General features: G+C 47.7%; 1 pseudogene; it reads right to left on the bottom strand.

The window, feature by feature from the left end:
- Positions 1–1211: 1211 nt before the first annotated feature.
- LOC118654742 lies at positions 1212–5516 on the bottom strand (annotated as a pseudogene).
- Positions 5517–6265: the final 749 nt, after the last annotated feature.

Genomic DNA, 6265 nt, shown 5'->3' with positions numbered 1-6265 from the left:
CCACCCCGCCCTGGCCAGCTCTGAGCTCCACTTAAAGCTACAAAGTTTCAATTATAGAAGGTAAATAAATCCCAGAATAAACAAAAAAAAAAAAAGGAGAGGCTGGGAGCTTCTGTAGCTGGGGCTTTGGCAAGCCTGAAAACGGCCCTCAGCCCCTCACCCAGACTGTCCAGGCACCCCAGCAGGACACCCACCCTGATCTGGGACACGCTTCAGGACAAGCCAGCCGGCCTCCACCCATGCACCAGGCCTCTATCCTATATAATAAAAGGGTGATATGCAAACTGACCCTAACAGCAGAAAGACTGGGAAGGACTGGTCACTATGACACACACTGACCACCAGGGGGCAGACGCTCAATGAAGGAGATGCCTCCTGGTGGTCAGTGTGCTCCCACAGGGGGAGCTCTGCTCAGCCACAAGCCAGGCTGACGACTGCCAGTACAGCGGTGGTGGTGGGAGCCTCTCCTGCCTCCTCAGCAGCATTAAGGATGTCTGACTGCAGCTTAGACCTGCTCCCCGTTAGTAAGTGGACAGCCCCCGAGGGCTCCTGGGCTGCCAGAGTGATGTCTGACTGCCAGCTTAGGCCCAATCCCCCAGGGAGCAGGCTTAAACCAGCAGGTGGTCATCCCCCAAGGGGTCCCAGACTGTGAGAGGGCACAGGCCAGGCTGAGGGACCCCCCCCTCCCCCCGAGTGCACAAATTTTTGTGCATCAGGCCTCTAGTAGTCTTATAATGAAGGATTTAGAGAAGAAGCCATATCAAGACTGGTAGGGAGGGCACAGATCAAAAAAGTCTGGCCCAGCACTTACAGGTGGCTGCTGAGAAACCAGAGGGATATCTCAGCTGCAAAGGTTTTCCTGATATGTGAGGAATCTCAACCCCATGCCTGTCTCCCCAGCCCAGAGTGCAAGAGCTGAGAAGAGGCAGGAACATAACATCTGGCTGTGAAAATCAGCAGTATTTCTGTCCACCAGGAAGAGACTTAGGTGCCCTCTTAAAGAGCCAGGGCAAAGATCTCATTTGCTCACCCTAGTAGAGGGAGAGCAGGAGTGGACTATTCATGTGAGAAGAGGCTGAGATTCATGGCTCCAGGTAGAGAGCAAATAATGACTGTTTTACTTCCTCCTTTCCAATTTGTTCTTTTGTTTGTTTGCTTTTTGTTGTTTTTTTTTTTTTTTTTTTTTTTTTTCCTCAGGAGTTGTAAAACATTTATTCTGCCCCTTTTTCATCTGTCATGACTGAAACTAAGGACTCCATCACTCGGCCCAAATCAGTTGCCAAGTGTAAAAGGCTTCCTACATTGTGTCCTCTTGAACTAGGGAAGGAGTTGTTGAGTTGCTCCATCACTTCCTCTAACCCTGTGCTTGTGTCCTGGGGAGGACTCAGAAGATCTTCCTCACCCATGGATTCTGAAGTTTGACTGCCAACCACCCAGAGCAGAATAGGCTGACTGCTGTCTGACCTCTGAAGAGAGGTAGAAGGCGAGGACACAGTTGTTCCATTCACCTTGGCTTGGGGTTTCTCCAGCAGCTGCCTTAGCCTACGCAGCTGCCTTAGACTCCAGCTGTTTATTGTGGTCTTCCTTTATTTGCATCCTGGCTTCCAGGTGGCCTTTGTGTTGATGAAGTAGCTTGGCCTCAGCAATGAGCTCAGCATCCCTGGACTCTGAGGAGAGGTGGGCATCATTTCAGGAGGAGACGACAGTGGGGACAGGCCTTTGTATTCATGCTGCTGCTTCAGACAATCATATTCTGCTTGAAGATTCCTGTTTTCTTCCTCAAGATCTGCTAGGATTCTCTCTAGCTCCCCTCTTTCCTCACTCTCTAAGGAAATCAAGATCTGGGCAGGACTACGAGGCTGGCTCAGGGGGGAGTCCTGGTTCAAATTTCGGCAGTAATGCTGGATTAACAAATGTTCATCATCTATGCTCTCATTAGGAGAGATGCTGTCATTTAGATAAGATCCATTGCTGTTTTCCATTTCTGCTAGCCTTCTAGCATAATGTTCAATGCATGAATGAGTATCATCTTGTGAAAGTTGAGGGGACGAGGCAGGCGCAGAATCTACCGGCCAGAAGTTGATCAGAGTAACAGGAGTTTCCATGTTGTCCCCCTCTAAGACAGTCTGCACTGGCAGGTAGCCCATTCGGGGATGCTTCGCAAAATACCTTTTGGTTGGAAATTTGTTTTTTAGTACGTTGGCAAAGTCACGAACATCTTCTCCTGATGTTGTCGAAGTGCAATATTCCACCATGGGGTAGTGCATTTTATGGCCTTTTGCAACTCGACCAGAAAAAAAGAAACTTTGGCAGATGTCATAATTAAAGTGTTTCAGACTCCTGTACCTGAATCCAATGATTGGGCATTCCTTGCAGATGTTACACTTGGCCTGATGCTTGGCGGTTTCCACAGCAGGCACTCTGTGCAGGACTGGCAGCCACACCACGGACTGGGGTTCCAGCCTCATCCAGTCTAGGAAGAGGGCCGCTTCAATCTCAGGCTTATTATTGGCAAACTGAAAGCAGCTTCTGACACTCAGCTCAATGTTACTGCCCCCAAAGGATGCAACTTCACCCAACTGTCTTGGGATTTGGATGGAATCATGCAGAAGGAGGCCCAGCCTGCGCTGGTCACAAAATCCTGTTGAACTTGCCACTTGCTTGAAAAGGTATCTGTACTTGTCTTCCAAGTGTGCTTTACACAGAGAAATGATGGCTGTTTTAAAAGACAGGACCCGGATCCTCCCCATTCCCCCCCCCCCCCCGTCAAACATTCAGCAGCCAATTGAGACACATATCCACGCAGAGAGGGACCTTGACTAGATTGTTGTGCTCTTGCTCCAGGAGGTCATAAATAGTGGTCAAACAATTAATGATCTGCAGGATGTCCATAGGCTGGTCATTTTGCTTGAGGTTGTGCAGATCCAAGGCATCACATGCGGCTGACAGGCTCAAGAGATCCAAGTAAAGAGCCTTCTACAGTCTTCAGATTTTCATGGCAGTCCTATAAGCAGAGAACCTGACATTATGCAGGTCAGCTAAAGACTGGTAGAGCTCTGTCATTTTGGGATGGTCCCAGCATGTTGTTTGGGTCTCGTGGTTGATATAATAGGGCACTTTGTTTGGCGAGATGGCTCTCACCCAGGGACCCTGGACAGAAGTGGAAAGAAAGTGCTGGGACGCCGGGCCAAAGTCCCTGTGAGCTTCGTGCAGCTGCCTGATGCGGTCCTCAACAGCCACCTGCAGGAGCTTCCATCTGGTGTTCAGGTCTTCCAGAATATTGAGATTATATGGTGACAACTGAATGCCCAATGTGGTGAGTTGACGAGCAAGGTCATTGACGTGGCTTACATTCTCTTTAAGAGGCGCAATTTCTCCTCGAAGTGCCTTGACTTTTTCCAGGTGATCCTGAAGAGAGTCAATGAGGAGATCACCCATGGGCTTCCAGGATCCCTTGATCACCTCAGCTTGACGTAGTTTGAAGTCAAGCTCATCTGTGGCCTCCTGAAGTTCCTAGAGTCTTTCGAGGGCCTCATTGAGTTTTCTCTGCCAGTCAGCAGAGTGCAGGTTCAATTTTTCCCACTCAGTGTTGACCTCCTCAGCTTGCTTTTGTAGGAACTGTGTGACATTCTGGGCTTTTTCTTCAGGAGGCAGCTCTATGGGCTCCTGGTAGAGTTTCTCTAGTCCTTCCAAAGGCTGCTCTGTCAGAAATATTCATACAGTCTCAAGAGTACTCATAATTACAGGTTTTTTCATTTTCAATTCCCTCTTGAAGGCCCTCTGTACATCATTCTGCTCTGAACTGTTGGAAAATCACCCCCAACAGGTGCCTGCCGGCTACTCATCATCTTTCAGCTGTAGCCACACCAGAAGTTCTTGAAGAGAAAGGTGCAGACACTTCCACTGGTCAGAACTGGCTTCCAAATGTGATCTAATGTTGAGAGACTTTTTCCGCAGCTCACTCCACTTGAAGTTCATGTTATCCAAACGTCTTTGTAACAGGACTGCCTCATCGGAACCTTCCAGGGATCTCAGGATTTTTTGGCCATTTTCATCCAGATTGTGATAGATATCGGTGTGAGCTTCGATTTCTCCTTGGAGGTCTTGCCATTGTTTCATCAGCTCTCTTACTCCCTTGGAATCTTCTAGGAGCTTTTCTTTATGGGTGGCATCCTGTAGAACGTTGGCAGTGGTTTCAGCTTCTGTAAGCCAGGCAAGAAACTTCTCCAGGTCCAGGGGGAACTGTTGCAGTAATCTATAAGTTTCTTCCAAAGCAGCCTCTCGCTCATTCACTCTTTTCTGAATCCTTGCCCAAGAGGCATTGATGTTCTCTGTAATTATGTGTACTTTTCTGGTATCATCTTCAGAATAAACCCAGAGCAGTTTCAGTGCCAAGTCATTTGCCACATCTACATTTATCTTACACTGGCGGAGGTCTTTGGCCAGCTGCTTGGTTTCTTTGATTTTCTTTTGGATTGCATCCGTTGTGTAGGGACCCTCCTTCCAGGACTCAAGCTTGCCTCTGACCTGCCCCAAGACCTGTTCAGCTTCTTCCTTAGCTTCCAGCAATTGTATTGAATTCTTGAACATTTCATTCAACTGTTGCCTCCCGTTCTGAAGGTGTTCCTGTACTTCATCCCACTGATTCTGAATTCTTTCAATTGGGTCAGTAATGATTGTTCTAGCCTCTTGATTGCTGGTCTTGTTTTTCAAATTCTGGGCAGCAGTAATAAGTTCTTCCAACTGGGGGCACCTCTGTTCCAAATCCTGCAGCGTGACCTTCTGCTTCATGATCATCTCATTGATGTCTTCAAGATCACCCACCATCTCCCTCTGCGGCTTTATAACTCGATCAAGCAGAGACAGCCAGTGGTAAGTTCTGTCCAAGCCCAGTTGAAATCTGCTAGAGCAGGTACTTCCAAAAGCAAGGTGGGTGGCATTTCCAGTGTGGAGATGACAGTTTCCTTGGTAACCACAGGTTGTGTCACCAGAGTAACAGTCTGACTAGGAGAGGCTCCAACAGTGGTCAGTCCAGGAGCTGGGCCAGGCTGCTTTGCCCTCAGCTCTTGAAGTAAATGGGTTACCACCTTCCACTCAGAGCTCAGATCTTCTAACTTCCTCTTCACTGGCTCAGTGGCTGGTTTTTCCTTGTACAAATGCTGCCCTTTTGACAAAATCCCTTCCACATCCGGCTGTTTAGCTTGAACTGCTACTTCAGTTTCCTTAATATCAAATGGTCTTCTTTGATTTGGTTGATTGAGAATTTCCAACTGATTCCTAATGGAAGATAGCCACAGAAGCAGATGATTTAATTGCTCTTCAAGCTGTCCAAGATCCTTTATGTTAGCCTCAAGTTCTCCTTGTTTTGTAGGTAAGTCTCTAGAAATCTTTATCCACTGAAGATTTGTCTGCTTGAGCTTCTTTTCAAGTTTATCTTGCTCTTCTGGACTTATGGGAGCACTGACAAGCACTTTTCCTCCTGTTTCATTTAATTGTTTTAGAACTACCTGGTGCAGGGGCAGCTCTTCCACAAGTAACTTGACTTGTTCAAGTTTTTCTTTTAGCTGCTGCTCATTTCCAGGTTCAGGTGCAATAGTAGTAATGTTATCCACTTCTTCCAACCAGAAAATAAATTCATTTAAATCTCTTTGAAATTCTGACACGATATTCTTTTGTTCTTTTAGCCTCTTTCTTCTTTCTGCCAGCTGTTTGCAGACCTCCTGCCACCACAGATTCAGGCTGCCCAATTTTTCCTGTAGAATACCAGCATCTGTTTTTGAGGACTATTGAATTATCTCTTCCCCAGTTGCATTCAATACTCTGACAGCAATTTGCCGTTGCCCGATTCCATCCTGGAGTTCCTCTCTCTTGGAGCTTTTATTTCCACCACAACAATGTGGCCATGGAGGACGGGGCCACTTCTTCCTCGAGGGCGCTGAGCATCTTGTAAAGTTGCAAAACAAGCAAGGTGGCCACATTCTCTTCCAGGACATGCTGAAGCCTCCCCAAGATGAATGGGGCAAAACTCAGGTCGCCATGGAAGCCGCCCTGGCCTTGAAGAGGAACCTGAGCCAGGCCCTCTTGGAGCTGCAGGCCCTGGTTCTGCCTGCGCAGACCCTCAGCTCTGTGACTTCCTGGCGAACGGCTTCCTGGATGAACAGGTGAAACTCATCAAGAAGCCCTCCTTTCCAATTTGGATGTCTTTTATTTCTTCTTCTCCAATTGCTGTGGCTAGGACTTCCAGTACTATGTTGCATAACAGTGG

Source organism: Myotis myotis, unplaced genomic scaffold (assembly GCF_014108235.1).
Source record: "Myotis myotis isolate mMyoMyo1 unplaced genomic scaffold, mMyoMyo1.p scaffold_m19_p_4, whole genome shotgun sequence".
NCBI classification, from domain to species: domain Eukaryota; kingdom Metazoa; phylum Chordata; class Mammalia; order Chiroptera; family Vespertilionidae; genus Myotis; species Myotis myotis.
Note: the sequence above shows the minus strand (reverse complement) of the source record. Positions and strands in the feature narration are given on the sequence as shown.